This window comes from Moschus berezovskii, chromosome 4, assembly GCF_049115385.1.
Source record: "Moschus berezovskii isolate FMDL1 chromosome 4, NW_MosBer_1.0, whole genome shotgun sequence".
Taxonomy (NCBI): Eukaryota; Metazoa; Chordata; class Mammalia; order Artiodactyla; family Moschidae; genus Moschus; species Moschus berezovskii.
The window spans coordinates 118,136,644-118,154,134 of record NC_142463.1 but is presented as its reverse complement, the minus strand read 5'-3'; the positions used below and the strand labels follow the sequence as shown (position 1 = coordinate 118,154,134).

At 43.4% G+C, this 17,491-nt stretch overlaps 1 protein-coding gene across 7 annotated transcripts in view; it reads right to left on the bottom strand.

The window, feature by feature from the left end:
• DDR2 (discoidin domain receptor tyrosine kinase 2) overlaps positions 1-17,491 on the bottom strand; it is a 176,968-nt gene that overhangs the window by 147,029 nt on the left and 12,448 nt on the right. For 6 of the 7 annotated variants that reach the window (XM_055404153.2, XM_055404149.2, XM_055404150.2 and 3 more), the window contains exon 2: positions 5,151-5,291. The gene's annotated coding sequence lies outside the window, so the exon portion shown is untranslated. The remainder of the gene's footprint in view (positions 1-5,150; positions 5,292-17,491) is intronic. The other variant, XM_088835985.1, reaches the window with a different exon arrangement.

Below are 17,491 nucleotides of genomic sequence, written 5' to 3'. Positions count from 1 at the left end.
ATAGTCCAACTTTCACATGCATACATGACTACTGGAAAAACCATGGCTTTGACTAGACAGACCTTTGTTGGCAAAGTAATGTCTCTGCTTTTTGACATGCTGTCTAGGTTGGTCATAGCTTTTCTTCTGAGGAGCAAGTGTCTTTTAATTTCATGGCTGCAGTCAACATCGGCAGTGATTTTGGAGCCCCCAAAAATAAGGTCTCTCACTATTTCCATCTATTTACCATGAAGTGATGGGACTGGATGCCATAATCTTACTTTTCTGAATTTTGAGTTTTAAGCCAACTTTTTTACTCTCTTTCATTTTCATCAAGCCCACCAATATCCACTCAGTTTCTCTACCTCCAAACAAAAGAATACATGGATAATACTACACTAAATATTATGCCAAAGCCAAAATAACTGACAGATACTCAGACCATGACTAAGACAGTCTCACAATCTTTTGGAATGGGAGTGGTGGGGAGGCGGTGCAAGTGGAACCTCATACACATAAAAAAGTAATCAATACAAGAGACAGTGCGAATGTCTTTTGTAAGACAATGAGACATCAGTGAAAAACCCTGACAAATGCTGTGACTGTCTAGCAGGAAGACCCCATTCCTTCTCATCCATCATTAAGTGAGGAATGAGGGGCTCTGTAATCCAGGAAGCAGGAATTTTGAGTAAGCTCAGGGTCAAGAAGAAATTCAGTGACCACTTCCAGCCAGAAACACAATATGATTCCTTCAGCCCACAATAGCAGAATAAAAGAGCTGATGTAATATGAGAAATTATAGAGTATTGAAAATGGAAATGGAAATAAGATTCTTTATACCAGCCCTAGATCAACTCTGAGGGCAAAACAGTTTGTGACTAACCATTAAATCTACTCTTAAAAGCTACAAAGACAAAAGCAAGAGGTTGAGATCTTAGAAAACACTAGCTCAAAGTGTTTCATGCATATATATTTTCAGGTCCCTAGATATTTCCCTCTGAAGGCTTATTGTTATGACACCTTAAATCTTATTCGCTCCCCTGATAGCTCAGTTGGTAAAGAATCCACCTGCAACACAGGAGACCCCGCTTCAATTCCTGGGTCAGGAAGATCCTCTGGAGAAGAGATAGGCTACCCACTCCAGTATTTTCTGGCTTCCCTCCTGGCTCAGTTGGTAAAGAATCCACCCACAATGCGGGAGACCTGGGTTTGATCCCAGGGTTGGGAAGATCCCCTGGAGGAGGGAACAGCTAACCACTCCAGTATTCTAGCCTGGAGAATTAAGGAGAGGTTGCAAAGAGTCGGACACGACTGAGCGACTATCAAAAAAATAAAAATAAAAAAATCTGGTTGAGAAATGCAACCACACTCAGCAAGAGGGGCATCGGAAATGAGCATCTCCCAAAGCAAAGTCATCCATCCTGCCTGGAGCATGTTCCACACAGATGCTGGATCTCAAGGATGGTATCCAGATGTCTCAACCCAGCCAGTGAGCAGGCTGGCACCTCCCTCCTTTGCAACTCTATCTTTCACCACTCCTCCTCCCCAACCCTCTGCTCCTGGGAGATGGCTATTTCCTCCTTCCCCTCCACCTGTATGCCCAGTTCCATCCTTGTTTACTGGTCATTCTGCATCCTTGCTGTCTAGGTCCGCTTCATCAATAATGAGTGACCCACACCTTTCTCTGTGTATCAAATATCTGCCTGGCCTCCAAACTGCACCCCCTCCATAGTCAAGGCATTTATCCTCTGACCCGCCCAGCCACAATTGCTGCTTTCCTCCCTTCAACCTTTCATCACTGTCTCTAACATCCTCAGTTGCTTGGAATGAATTCTCTTCCACGTTACTTCTCTCTGTTGTTAGCCATGAGCAGCTTAGGCTGGGTTCTCGTTTATACTTGAATCCTTCCAAGTCTCTTCCAGAGTCGCTTACATATCACAGGGGCTCAGTAAACAGTGTTATTATTTTATTGAGTAAAAATACTATGCAAAGTCCTTGGACCCCATGAGGAAAAAAAAAGCATGCTGTCTAGCCCACCAGTTCTTTTTCAGATCACTGCAGTCTGCTCTCAGGTTCTGCTTTTCAGAATGCTTTTGGAGCCTGGTTCATCCGAAAATGTCTGAGTCAACCTGCCCACCTCCGGCACATCTCACCCTACCCACCCCCATCACTGTACAGGGCTAGCTTCCTCCATGTCTGTGGGCTCCCTGCTGTCGCGCAGTCACACACCCTCCATCGTTGTGGCTCCCTGATTAGATGCTGACCAGGATCTTGCCTTCTCTAAAATGATCCGGGCACAGTCCAGTTCCAAAACCTCAGACCCTCAGGTTTATCGCAGCAATACAATTACAGTGTGTCATTTATCTCAACCGTAACCCGTTCTGTGACTGAGCGGGCGTCTCCAGGGTTTGCTCCTGTCACGGCCCCAACTTCCACCCACCCCCACCTCCAACACACACCCCCATGCTGTCTTCACGCCTCAGCACACGTGTCCCCCAGGACACATGAAACCAGAGCTTCCCGTCAGAGATGCTCGTGAGAAACAGACCACTCGCAATGAGAGGACAGCCTGCAGCTCGGGAAGGAAAATCAAGCTACAGTTGAAAATACACGCTTTTCCTTTAAAGGAGAAAGTAAGCTTGGCAGCAGTGCTCTTCTAAGCTGCCCTCCAACAGTGTTGAAAGAACCATTTTGGGAGAGAGGGAAAGGAAGAAAGTGCGAGTGACAAATGGGGAGCAGAAAATAGCGAAAGACAGGGAGACCAGAGAAAAGGAGAGAGGAGACAGAACAGCAGTAAGAAGGCACAGAGGGAGGCGGGGAGAGGCAGGGCAAGAGAACGGGGTCAAAAAGCAGGAAAGGAGAAGGGGCAGAGGGGGCGCTGGGAGAGTCAGGGACGGAGGGGAGGAAGCCTGGGGGAGGACAGGCCGGCACACGCGCCTTACAAACAGGGGCCACCAGTTCTGTGGGAATCCGCCTGTCTCCCGTGGGAGCTCTGCCATCCAGAAGAGGACAGGCTCTCCACTGGCTTATTAGAAACACTCAGGGCTAAGAAGTCTATGCCAGATCCCCTTGGCCCAATACAGACAACTGAACAGAATTCAGGGACTCTGTCTCCAAAGGCACTTGTTGACCTTCTGCGCTCAGCCTTCATTAGAGATGCAAGATCTTTGAAAAGTCGGTGAGCAAATATCCAGAGTTTCTATTAATAATGCTCCTTTTCCCTCACAAGTGTTCCAGTTTAGATGCTAAACACTTGCTCTTCCTATTAATAAGAGACACAGGAAGCTGAAACTTATTGAGTCTTTAAACAGATTGAAATACTTAGTCTCATCATATTGAGAAAAGGAGGAAGTCTGCACTGATGACCAGAAGAGACCAGCAGGGTGGAATGAATCCAAAGTCCTTAAGATAATTCTAGGCATAATACTATGATAGGGAGGGTCGGGGTGGGGCCACACAGACAAGGTGCTCAAGCCAAAGCTACTTATAGCACATCTTGGATGTTGAAATAATAATTTCTAGAAATAGTCATTAAGATTGGGTGGCAGAGGATGAAAAGACCACACTGATGAGTACTTTTACCCTTCTGAGAGGAAGAATGGAACGAATCACAGATAAATCATGTTTGAGGAGTCAGATGGGATAGAGAGACTCTGCAGTAACCTCTGGTTAGCGGTTAAATGCAGCTCTGGATTATTCATTCTGAAATGTACACCATGAAGGCTCAAGTTAAAAACCACTTAGCTCTCCGGTATCAAGAATCTATTGGAAGGAGGCAAGGAAGGAATGAAGGATGGGAGGGAATTGGTTTCAGGGCAATCTATGGGAAGAAAGGGACCCAAGTTGTTTTATCACCACAAGCAGGCTAAGGAGTTACGGGGGAAGGTGGGCAATAAACAGAAGCGAGTGTGTAATCCCAGGAGCATTGTTAGTGAGAAGAAATCTCCTGGGGAGTGTGAGGAAATAGTGCTTTATTTACCCTCCTGCCCTGTATCCTTCATCCCAAGGATCATCCACGTTATTCACTCAGTTGAGCATTCATTCAAGTGTCATAGAAGCTGCGAGTTAGTTGTAAGCCTAGGTCAAGGCACTGGGTCCTCAGTGAGCATCTTCCATGTGCCAGAACCCACACTAGATGCTGGGGATACAGGCATGAAGGAGATGTTCTCTGCCTTTGGTGACCTATGGACTGAGAGGGTCTCAGATGCATGAAATTACTACAGACCTAGTTTAGTTGGTAGGATTCAAGTCTGCTAACAGATGAACTGAGAAGTCTCCTTCAGACCAAAATTCACCTACAGCTGACCACCTGGACCTGTGCAAGTGCTTTTGGTTTCCTCAAGAAGCTTTGCAGTATATCATGGTTCTTTTATGCCTTGAGACCTGGACCTCAGTGGCCCACTTACCTGCAATTAGCATCCCTGACTAGGTTTTCTTGTACTTTTAACTCTCCCAAACCTTATTATAGGGCTCTGGTTCTCTTATCCTGGTTTTATAGTTCTCTTAAGTTTTTTTTTTTTTTCTAAACCACCTCAAATTATTGCTGGAAGCAGGAAATTGATTTAATTTTTTTCTAAATGGAATTGTACTATTAGAAGAGGCCTAGATTGATCCAGAAACCCAGAGATTCCAGTGGGTCCTGTAAAAACCGGGGAGACCTAGAGATCCTGGGTCACTCAGAGCTGGGGGTCCAGGACACCCTAGGATGAACATTTACTCTGGGTTGGCCCAAGCACATCCTTGAAGTGCAAAGAGGAAACAGACATTCCACACCAGGTTCCCTATACGATCAAACCCATGACCTTTTGGTTGGCAATGAGCTCTAGGATACAGGGCTTCCCAGGTGGCCCAGTGGCAAAGAATTCACCTGCCAGTGTGGGAAGTGTGGGTTCAAACCCTGGTCCAGGAATATCTCCTGGAGAAGGAAATGGCAACCCACTCCAGTATTCTTGCCTGGAAAAGCCCACAAACAGAGGAGCCCAGTGGGCTACAGTCCATGACGTCACAAAGAGTCAGACAGAACTTAGCACCTGAGCAACACCAACAAGGACAGAACCCAAGGTCCACCTTCCTCCATGACACCGACCAGGGTGAGTGAGGGGCTCGGGGGAGCCACACTGCCACCGCCAGTCTCCCGTGGTTACCCAGCATCAGTGACCAGCCTCACTTACATCAATGGGTGCAGAGCATTCTCTGCGAGATCCTCAGGAACAGCTGGCCTCTGCTTCTCTTCAATTATTGCAGCTTCTTAGATTCAAGTCACAGCCTTGGAACTTTCTAGAGCATTGAACCCCGGACCAGTTGTGGATCTCCTTTCAGGAAGGGGGAGAAAAGGGAAAGCAATGCTTTGTTACAAACTTCTTCTTCATTCACATTTTCTTTCCTGCTTGACGTTTCTCTCCACCACTATTAAACAGAAGCCTCCCACCAGCCCCAGGCTCTGAAGGAATTTGACAGATCCTCAGAGATTTTGTTTATAGGGGTTACAAAATTGATATTTATCAATTTAGAAATTAAAAACTGTGAATTTTAAATTTATTACTTATTTCATTAAAATATAATTGTATGTTAGCACATATAATAATTTTTTATAAAAATTTTTCAAAAAAATGCTTAGTGAGAAGACTGACATTGCTTAATATTTTTAAAAATCTCTTTGATATCTGACTTAATCAAATAGATCCTCTTATCTGCTTCTAGATTCAGTTTTATAATAATAACGCAAGTCATTTAACCTCTGGAAAACTCCACCATACACTTGTGGGAGAATAAGAGTGGAAAAAAAGCAAATCCTAATGTTATTTTGAGAATAGTTTTGATCTTGTGGATCCCCTAAAATGGTCTCACAAACTTCCAGGGACCCCCCAGAGCCCCCTGGAATAACTGCTCCATATTCCACCTCAGACTATCAGTCCCCTTCATCAGGTACAACTAGTTATAAGCTGACTGAGTAATTTTCTAGAACCGTCCTACATGTATGTAAAACTATACGGATGTACAGGGTTTTTAATTTTAAAAAATCAAGTTTTAGTGTCCTGTACATTTCACTTTGGGCTTTCTGTTTACATGTTGGGAGTGGTTGCATTTTAGCATATGTAGTTATGTCATGCCTTTCTAAAGATGTGTTATTGTCTACTGAATGGATATAACCGTATACAACTACATCAGTGCTACAGTGTCCAAGTGAGTTGATGGACAGCTACCAGAAGTTGGCAGCTTCTTCACTGAAAGATCTAGAACTTAAAGGGAATAAAGTGGCCACAAGATCAAGAATGGATGTCACATATGTTAGTACAGCTTTCCTCTGGCGTCTAGTTCCCCAGAAAGGCATGCAGCTGAAGCCTTCAAAATTTGAGAAAATACTCAAACTCTTGCTCTACTACTGTCCTTTTCTAGTTGGGGTTTATCTATTTCAGAAGAAACTTGTACTAATATCTCTGCACCTACCTGTACAGGAATGTTGACAAACATCAACCTCTCAAAACATACTTACTATCATCAGTATCACGTCATCATGGGGGAAGTGCCAAGTGTCCCCAAGTATTTTATTTTATTTTATTTGGCCACACCATGCAGCATGTGAGATCTTAGTTTCCTGACCAGGAATCAAACCTAAGCTCCCTACAGTGGAAGCACAGAGTCTCAACCACTGGACCTCCGGGGAAGTCCCCTGAACAGTATTCCTGAAAACTAGTTCCCTGTGGTACTAAGGTGGCAAAGGCTAACCCTGTTATATCACAATTTTCCTGACACAGAAAGTGTATCACCTAAAGGAAGCCCTCACCTCATATGGCTAATTTGGTCTAATTACATTGAAGGATTCAAAGGCTAAAAGGTATGCAGACTGCCCGGGTTCATTTCCTCACTTTCATACTCACTAGCTATGAGTCTTGGGGGTCACTTAGCTTCCACTTACTTGTAAATGGAGATGAGGACACCTGTCTCAAGAAGTCCTAAAGAAGAAGACCTGTAATTCTCCATCAGATGCGCCTGCCACAGGAGGCGCTCAGGGCTCAGGAGCTGCTCACCTTCTCCCTTGGTAACAGAAATAACATGCAAGACAGATCTCATGTCCTGGCTTTTCCAGGAACCTCAGTAATCCTGTCCTTTAGGAAGTCTGGAGCTATAAGACACTAGGACAAGAGATGATGGAGATTGGTTTTTTCGCTCTTGTGAGATGTCTGTCATCTGTCTGATTCAGAATGAGAGACACAGGTCTGCTTCCCTTTCACTGCTGCTGCTGCTGCTGCTGCTGCTAAGTTGTTTCAGTCGTGTCCGACTCTGTGTGACCCCATAGAGTCAGTCTACCAGGCTCCCCCGTCCCTGGGATTCTCCAGGCAAGAACACTGGAGTGGGTTGCCATTTCCTTCTCCAATGCATGAAAGTGAAAAGTGAAAGTGAAGTCACTCAGTTGTGTCCGACTCTCAGCAACCCGATGGACTGCAGCCCACCAGGCTCCTCTGTCCATGGGATTCTCCAGGCAAGAGTACTGGAGTGGGGTGCCATTTCCTTCTCCATTCATTTTCACTAGGCCAGGAAAACAGGTACCAACATTCCCAGCATTTCTGTCTCAAGTTTCCAGTCTACCTCTGAAATTCTATAGGCCAGTGTGGTTTTTAGGCCCATAGAACCTAGAGAAAACCTCCCAGGTTTAGGGGTGCTCCTCCAGTGAGGATGAGCAAAGATTTACTTTTGAACATTTCCTAGAAGTAGAACCAGCACTTATGATAATTACAGACAGACGTATTTTGACCTTTGTTTATAGATGAGGAGCCTAAGGTTTGAAGACATTAGGTAAATTCCCCAAGGTAACACAGCTAACAAGGGCAGGATTGTAACTCAAAACCAGGTTTGCCCTACTCTGAAGCTCAAGTTTTTAACCACATCATCATATGATGCTCCTGTTAGAAAGGAAATCAGCCCCATCATGACATAGCAAGACACACAGCTTCACTGAAATAGTCTCACAAAAGAGACAAATTATCCTTAACTGTAAGCTAAGGAGTTTACTAACCCAATACTGTAAAAACATAAAATTAGAATTCTTCAGAAAACCATCCCTTAGCTATATGCAAAGGAGAATAGCAGGATACCAAAACCAATATTTTATTAGTTTTAGATTATTTACCTTATTTTAAGGTAAAATGCCTTATTTTAAGGTAAGATTATTTACCTTATTTTATTAGTATTTGGTTAGATCAATTACTAAAATTAATTGGTTGTTTCCATTTATAGATTATTGTTTTTTAAATAGATTAATATTTTAATATCAACTTAGCCAATAGTATTTCTAGCTCCTAGTATATACCAGGGACTTCAAGTGTTATAGATGAAGAAACCATGTTCCTTGGCCTTGATGAAGAAGATATAGTGAACATGATAAGATCTGATACATATATAACTATATATATATTTGTGTTCGTGAGATAAAGAATAAGATGCTAAAAGAAGGAGAAATCAAGCCAGTGGCATGTTCAGGGAAGACTTGAAGGAGGAAGGAGGCATCATTTGAGCTGACTCATGAAATATAACTAGGATTTTGTCCCAAAAAAGTAAAAAGCCTAAGAAAAAGGAACAATTTGAAAATGCGAGTTATGTGGCTGGAGGACAGGAACAGCACAATAATCGAAGCTAGAGCTGGAATATGCCTGAGGCTATAGATGCTAACAGGAGGTGAGCATGTGTGACCCAGGAAAAGCTTTGGCAGAGAGGGATGACAGGGTGAGGGAGGCTCTATACGGCTTAACCTGGCATGTGGGGAGATTTCAGGGGAGAGGGGAGCAGAGTGGCCAATGGGAGCCTGACCTAGAACAATGACATCAGGAAGGGAAAGAAAGAATATGGAGGTATGATAATAATCACAATAAGAGGACTGAGCATCAGTCAGCAACCAGTTACAGGAAGAAGGAAGGAGTCAAGGAAGCCTGCATGTCCAGTCTGCAGGTGACCAAGAGCACATCACTACAAGTAATGAAACCTGGGAAAACTTGGAGAGGAATTGGTTCAAAAGGGATGATTGTGAGTTTCAGTTTGAACATAAAGAGTTTGATTTCCTTTCCATGGAAAGAGGCAAATACATCAAGCAGAGGAGTAATCTGGGTCCAGCATTCAAGAGTTTGGTTCCATCAAACGGATGGAATGAACGGATAAAGAATATATATATATATATACATGCCGAGTGGAATGATGTAGTAGATAGCATCACTGACTCAGCAGACATGAGTCTGAGCAAACTCTAGGAGAGACTGAAGGACAGAGAAGCCTGGTGTGCTGCAGTCCACGGGGCAGCAAAGAGCTGAGCCACAACAAGATGGAATCGTAACACTGTGCATTCAGTCATCAAAAAAAAATTGCCAATTGCAGCAACATGAACGTACTTGGAGAACATTAAGTGAAATGTCAGACAGAGAAAGACAAATACTGCAAGGTATCACTTCTATGTGGAATCTAAAAAGGATAGCTAGTGAGCATAAGGAAAAAGCGGACTCACAGATGCGTACAACAAACTAGTGATCACCAGTGGGGAGGAGAGACGGGCAACCTGGGGGTAGGGGATGAAGAGGCACAAATTATTAGGTACAAAATAACCTGGGCCTCCCGGATGGCTTACTGGTAAAGAATCCACCTGCCAGTGCAGGAAACAGGATCCCTGGGTCAGGAAGATCCCCTGGAGAAGGAAATGGCAACCCACTCCAGTATTCTTGCCTGGGAAATCCCATGGATGGAGGAGCCTGGTGAGCTACAGTCCATGGGGTTGCAAAAGGACTGGAAATGGCTGAGCAACTAAACAATAATATAAAATAAGCTACAGGGATATATTGTAAAACATGGGAAACATTACCAATATTTTTATAATAACTATAAATGGACCATAATATTTAAAGATTGTGAATCACTATTGTATACCTGTAACTTATACAATATTGTGCATCATCTATACCTCAATTTAAATAAACAAATGAGAGAGTTTGATTTATAGATTCATATTTGAAGATCAAGTATATAAAGGCAATAACTGAAATCTGAGGCAGATGAAATGATCTGGGAAGAAGGAAGAGAAGAAAACCGAAGACTAGGGCTTATCTGCACTGGGTGATGGGAGAATGTCTCTGCTTTCCCTACCACCCAAGAATCAGGACAACTTGACTTGACCAACAGTTCCTCTTCACAAAATGTCAGGACTCCCTGATCTAACCCAGCTTCCTTAGTTCACAGATGAAGAAAACTGAGGCCCAGATGGTTAACTGACTTATCCAAAGCCTCACAGCTGCTTATCAGCAAAACTGAGACAAGATGGATTAAGTGACTGTTAGGAATTAATCTCACCTTAGCCACTGGATAATTGTGTGTGCCCCACCTGACATGCTTGGATTCAGAGCAGCCTGGGCACAAACCAGAAGCTTCGTTCACCTCTGCTCCATCAGTCCGCTCTGCGATGGTGCCCAACCACATAGTCAGCGCAGGGCTCAAACCACATCTTACTCATCTTGTTGTCACCATCCCCCCACTGTCTCTGCCACCAGCATTATTACACAGTAGAAAAACCAGATTATTTTCCTCCTCTGCATATGCACATGACCACAGACTTTGGAGTTGTAAGAACTTAAGAATTCATCCAGTATTAGTGTAACCTCTGTGCAAACAGACCCAAAGTAGTTCAATACCAGATGACCAGTCAGTAGTAGACCCCTGACAAAAATTCCAAACTCTTTTTTGCTTTCCATTACACTACCAACCTTAAGTGCAAGAGACTTATTTTTTAGATATTCATTTATTTCTTTGGCTGCACCAGATCCTAATTGAGGCACATGAACCCTTAGTTGCATCATGTGGGATCTAGCTCCCCAGCCAAGGATCAAACCCAGACCCCCAGCATTGAAAGCATAGTCTTAGCCTCTGGACCACCAGGGAAGTCTCAAGAGACTTATTTTTAAGACAAACTTTCTTGTCTCCGATCTCTTGAAATGTGTTCTATGTAGCCATTTCCCCTCAAGATGCTTCTTGAAAAAAAAAAAAGAGACCTCCATGATCCAGAAGTTTGTTGAGTGTTATAAGCCACATCTCTCTCAGAAGGTCAAATGCTCATTTCCATATTATAGACCTTGGGAAGTCCTTGCAGTAAACAAAGCTGCTTAATTCTCTAAGAATATTTCCCAAACTTATTAAGCCACAGAACTCTGGCCCTTGCCCTCCTCTATTGTTTTCTATTTGAAAACCCACAAGTTTCCAAGGATTGTACTTCAGGAAGTACCACGTTTGTCCAATTAGCAAGATTTCCTTCGTTAGGTCCCGACAGAAGTGCCCATCCTGAGAGGTTCTCCCTGTGGGAACCCAGCTGGGGAAGGATGAGAGACAGAGAAGGAAAAGGAAGCAACCACGAGCCCAGCCTCCTCCAGGGCCATATGCTCTGCCGACATCAAAGGACATTTGAAAAACTTGGATTCGGGATCCTGGTTAGAAGCTTAAGGCACTTTTCTCCAGCCGAAAGTTCTTGTGGGAAGATGGGTCTCTAGGTCCCACATACTCCACATAGTTAGTGTGGGAGCTTCACCCTGCTTCTACCTCACCATTAGTAGCTATACTGTCTCACTGGTGTCCTTCAGGTTACACCCACGGCAGCCCTACCTTGCCCTGGCTCCTCCCGCCATCCTTGTCCAAACCTGGTCACTTCACATCTGGAGGACTGAGAAGAGCCTTTGGATAACTCTCCCTGGCTTAACTCCTCCTCTGCGATTTCCCTGACATGCTGCAGTCACATTAATCTTAAACAGCACTGCACTTGCTATAAGATAAAGGAAAATGTTCAAAATTCCGCAACATCTGAAACTCCCCTTGATGCAATAAAACACATCTATGCAAGGCTCTTTTCTCCATGCTCCCCAGTATAAATTTCCCACCATCCCAGGCTTACATCCTCACTATTCCAAGCTGGCTGATCCTAAGCGGTCTGACGGCCAAGCCTCTGCTTTTCCTGTTCTTTGCTTCCTGTCTGTCTAATTCCATCCAGTTCTTACTCCACTTCTAGCATCCGGCTCCAGTCCCCTGACAATACAACCCCTTCCCTGCATTTTAGTGTTTGCAGACACTGAGCAAGTAGCCCCACATGTCCTTCACTGTTTCCTGAATTTTCTAGTGCCCTATGACATTCACTTAGCAAGTACTCAAAAAAATTTTTTTTGCTTAATAAAGGAATAAATCCATGTTGACCTCAGAACCACGAGTTAAGCAGAACTCTTGTAAAATGCCTACAACACTGTAGGAAAATGAGCCCCTTTCTGGGCCTCAAAGGCATTTACACTTTTCCAGTTCAATTGATCTTAGTTTCAGGAAAGGGGAAGAAGATTGATTCTATCTCATCATGGGGCACCTGGAGAGTTTTCATTCTTTTTTTTTTATAGACAGAGTTATGCTTTCTGCCCCTTCTCACAGCCTCCTTGCCATGCTGGCCTCTAAGAGAGAGTCTAGACTGAGTACATTAAGTGATATTTAAACATGTATCTCTAAATTTTCCAAGGGTCTGGCCAAGAGAATGCTCTTTCCAAGAACATATTCTCTATTGACAATTGTTCCTTCTTTCATTCATTCTTTGAATTTAGTGAGTCTTTGAGAAACAAGGATGGATAAAACACAATCCTGGGCCTTGAAGCACCCAGTCAAATGCAGTTTTACTCTAAATGGAGGCAAAGGAACGCCTGCAACAGAATCAATCACCTGAGGGAGGCTGCTAAAAACACAGGTTCCCTGGACACCATGCAGAAAATGTTTCATCTATCAAGCTTTAAGGGCTTCCCCAGTGGCTCAGTGGTAAAGAATCTGCTTGCAATGCAGGAGACGCAGGTTCAATCCCTGGGTCGGGAAGATCCCCTGGAGGCGGGCATGGCAACCCACTCCAGTATTCTTGCCTGGAGAATCCCATGGACAGAGGAGCCCGGCGGGCTACATAGTCCATAGAGTCACAAAGAGTCAGACACAACTGAAGGGACTTAGCCTGTATCTCACGTTTTGAGTGGAGCCTGGGCTCTGCATTTTTAGGAAGCAATGCAGATGATTCTGATGCATACTGAAGTTCGAGACTCATTGGCTCAACAGAAAAGACAAGGATATCAGGAGAGAACTATAAAATAGGGATGCCTACTGGCAAAAAAAAAGTGAGAGCCACAGGTTCAAGAAGAGTCACCAAGTAGTGGTAAAAAGTGAGGTACTTCAGTGAGAAAGACTTAGGTTCCAATTCTATTCTGCTTGTTATTAGTATCTGCTATGTGAGTGAGCCTGTCTTAGGGTCTTGTGTTCTCGTGTATAACATAGGGAAGATATCCACTTCACACAATTATAAAGTTTCAATGAGATAATGTATATAAAGTGCTTAATATAAATCTTGATATAAAATAAGCACTCACTGCTAAGTTGTCATAATGATTTTGATTATTAGTAAAATTTAAAGAGAACAGATCAGAAAGGCTTTCCTGGAAAAAAAAAAAAATGTAGTTTGAATTTACTTTTAGAGTGGAGTATCTCCAAGTGCAAATATATTATTTCAGACCATGACATTTGTAGAATTTTTAAAATTTTATATCTTCAATTATATAATTTGGAACTTTTAATGCTAGTGGTTAAGAAAGTGATTTCAGGGCCTGCCTTTTCGTTTGTGTTTATGATTGTCCAAATGCCAAACGAAAGCCAGATCAAGTCAAGAACCAATCTGGAAACAGAGGACATGGTGGGAGAACTGAGTCGTCGGGTGGCACAGGGCAGTTTAATCTGCTCAGCCATTGCGGTCAGTGCCTGTTCATGCAGTGAGCAGACGTGTGACGTGAACTCTGACTCTACACACCAGTGCCTACAAGTTTATAAGCACAACTCTGAAGCATAAACACAAAGAGTACAATGGTTCTGTCACTGAGTCTAGTAATAATTAGATTAGAGAGCAATTTCTTTATCATCCCCATGCTAACCCTGTCTTCAAGAGAATAGACAATTTAACAAATATCTAATGATACTAAATTAAAATTAACATTTGACCACTGCCTACCGGCAGAGACTTGGTTAACTGAATATGAGATCTGATTTTCCCAAATGCATAAACCCTTGAGGCTATTAATAACAATATGTTTTATACACTTACTCTGATAGACATTTTCTGCATGAGTATTAATTACGTTTAAACAACAGTTCCAAATTAAACACAGACCAGGCCCTGAGGCTACATGTGTCCGCTCTATCTTTCAACCCCACACTAGTGGTTAGTTTCAGCAAACCACATCATCTCATGCATTAAAATAACGTTTTATTATTCGATTGAGTTTATAGCTATATTTGACTTCACTTAAAACTTTGCTTCAGCTTTATAGTTGCAGAAAAACTAAAGTATATAAGATACGCTGTATGTTATGATTTATAAGAAACATACATCTGGTCATTCAGAAGACCAAAATAAATTTCTCATATATATTTGGTCTTCATCCACAGATCCAGGCTCTCAGACTCCCCAAACCCTTGGAATTTCCTAAGTGACGAGAGCCATAAAGGTGCCTTTGGTTACATTAATGAGGTGATTCTAGGATGCCACCTAAGGATGGGAGCTGGTTGCCAGGGAAACCAACCTTGCAATTAGAGGGGTGGAACTTTCAGTCCCAGCTCCACTGATCACTGGGTAGAAGAGAGGCTGGAGTTTGAATCTATCTCCAATAGCCAGTGATTTAATCAGTCATGCCTGTGGCACGAGGCCTCCGTAAAAACCCAAAAGGACAGGGTTCAGACGGATTCCAAGTTGAAGAATACATAGAGATTTGGGGATAGTGATACCTAGTGAGGGCATAAACGCCCCTCCCCTTTCTCCATACATTGCCCTACGCATCTCTTCATCTGCCTGTGCCTTTGATGATAAATCTGTCATCTAGTAAATAAAATGTTTCTCTGAGTTTTGTGAGCCACTCTAGCAAGTTAATCAGATCTGAGAAGGGGGTCTTGCAACCTCAAACTTGTAACCAGGAGACCAGAAACACAGATAACAGCCTGAGTTTACAACTGACCTCTAAAGTAAGGCATAGTTAGGAGGCGGGGGCAAGACCCTGAACCCTTAACCTGTGGCATCTGATGCCATCTCTAAGGAGACAGTGTCAGAGTTCATTTGAATTGTAGGACACCCAGCTGGTGTCCCGAGAATTGTCTGATACGCTGTGGGAAGCCCTCCCCATCCACACACAACATGTACATGGAAACTGAGTCCAGGAACCTAATTTAAGTGTATACCTAGCTTTATGTCTGTATACGTTTTGCTGTTGTTCAATCACTCAGTCATGTCCAACTCTTTGCGACCCCATGAACTGCAGCACGCTTTCCTGTCCATCACCAACTCCCAGAGCTTACTCAAATTCACGTCCATAGAGTCCGTGATGTCATCCAACCTTCTCATCCTCCATTGCCCGCTTCTCCTCCTGTCTTCATTCTTCCCCAGCATCAGGGTCTTTTCCAGTGAGTCGGTTCTTCACATCAAGTGGCCAAAGTATTGGAGTTTCAGCTTCAACATCAGTCCTTCCAGTGAATATTCAGGATTGATTTCCTTTAGGACTGACTGGTTTGATGTCCTTGCAGTCCAAGGGACTCTCAAGAGTCTTCTCCAGCACCACATTTCAGAAGCATCAATTCTTCGGCACTCAGCCTTCCTCTCACATCCAAACATGACTACTGGAAAAACCATAACTTTGGCTATACAGATCTTTGTCAGCAAAATGATGTCTCTGCTTTTAATACACTAATTTTGTCATAGCTTTTCATGTTTTAATAGTGTCCAAATATGGAGAAGGCAATGGTACCCCACTCCAGTACTCTCGCCTGGAAAATCCCACGGATGGAGGAGCCTGGTGAGCTGCAGTCCATGGAGTCGCTACGAGTCGGGTATGACTGAGTGACTTCACTTTCACTTTTCACTTTCCTGCATCAGAGAAGGAAATGGCAACCCACACCAGTGGTCTTGCCTGGAGAATCCCAGGGACAGAGGAGCCTGGTGTCTATGGGGTCGCACAGAGCCGAACACGACTGAAGCGACTTAGCAGCAGCAGCAGCAGTGTGCAAATGATTGATCATCCTAAGAAGCTGAAAAAAAAATTTTCTATAAAATAGGTGCACATGTTGTTCAGGTGTGAGTAATTAGATAATCCTGAGGGAAATTTTTTAGACTGCTGAGTCTGTTCTGTGGCCCTGCCTTTCCACTAAGGGAAGCAGCAGAGGATGTGCTCCTTCCCAGCAATCCCACTGCTGGGCATATACACCAAGGAAACCAGAATTGAAAGAGACACATGTGCCCCAGTGTTCACTGAAGCACTATTTTCAATAGGTAGGACAAGGAAGCAACCTAGATGTCCACCAACAGATGAATGGATAAGGAAGTTGTGGTACATATACACAATGGAATATTACTCAGCTATGAAAAGGAATGCATTTGAGTCAGTTCTGATGAGGTAGATGAACCTGGAGCCTATTATACAGAGCAAAATAAGTCAGAAAGAGAAAGAAAAATACTGTATATTAATGCATATATATGGAATTTAGAAAAATGGTACCGACGATCCTACATGCAGGGCAGCAAAGGAGACACAGACGTAAAGAACAGACTTTTGGACTCAGTGGGAGAAGGCGAGGGTGGAAGGATTTGAGAGAATAGCTTTGACATATGTACATTACCATATGTAAAATAGATGACCAGTGCGATGCATGAAACAGGGCACTCGAAGCCAGTGCTCTGGGACAATCCAGAGGGAAAGGGTGGGGAGGGACGTGGGAGGGGGGTTCAGGATGGGGGGACACGTGTATACCTGTGACTGATTCATGTTGATGTATGGCAAAACCCATCACAATATTGTAATTATCCTCCAATTAAAATAAATTAATTTTTTTAAAGAGAGAAAAAAGAAAGCCACGACTAAAAGCATCCCTGCAGGATGGCTGGTTCCTGCATCTTCTGCAGCTGTCTCATTACCTTCCCAGTGGCCCCATATCAGCATCAGCAAAGCTACTATGGTGGGGGGAGGAGGGGGGATAGTACTTCTCTGAATGTGGACACCATTACCTCACACTGAAGACCACTTACCTGGCCTTCAGAATTGTGGTTAGTGGCCAGGGGGGGTATTATGAAATTCTAGCTAAAGGAAATCACATGGATCTAGAGATCCCATTGCTTGGTCACCACTCTCACCTAATCTTCATTTATTCACTAGAAAGTATGTTTAACACCCCATGATCAGTGACGTGATTATTTTCCCCCAGTACCTATTACTGAATCATGCAGTGGTAACTATTGGGTTGGCCAATAGTTAGTTTTGGGTTTTCTGTAATGTCTTACAGAAAAATCCTGAATGAACTTTTTGACCAACCCAATATAATAATTTTCTCATTGTCAGGATGGATTTGAACATATTTATGAAGAGCATCAGAGTACTTCTCCTAGGAGCTCTGAGGAATGGTGCCCCAATAGATTTGGAAGCAAGTTGTGACTGACAATAGCTTCTGTTCCTAC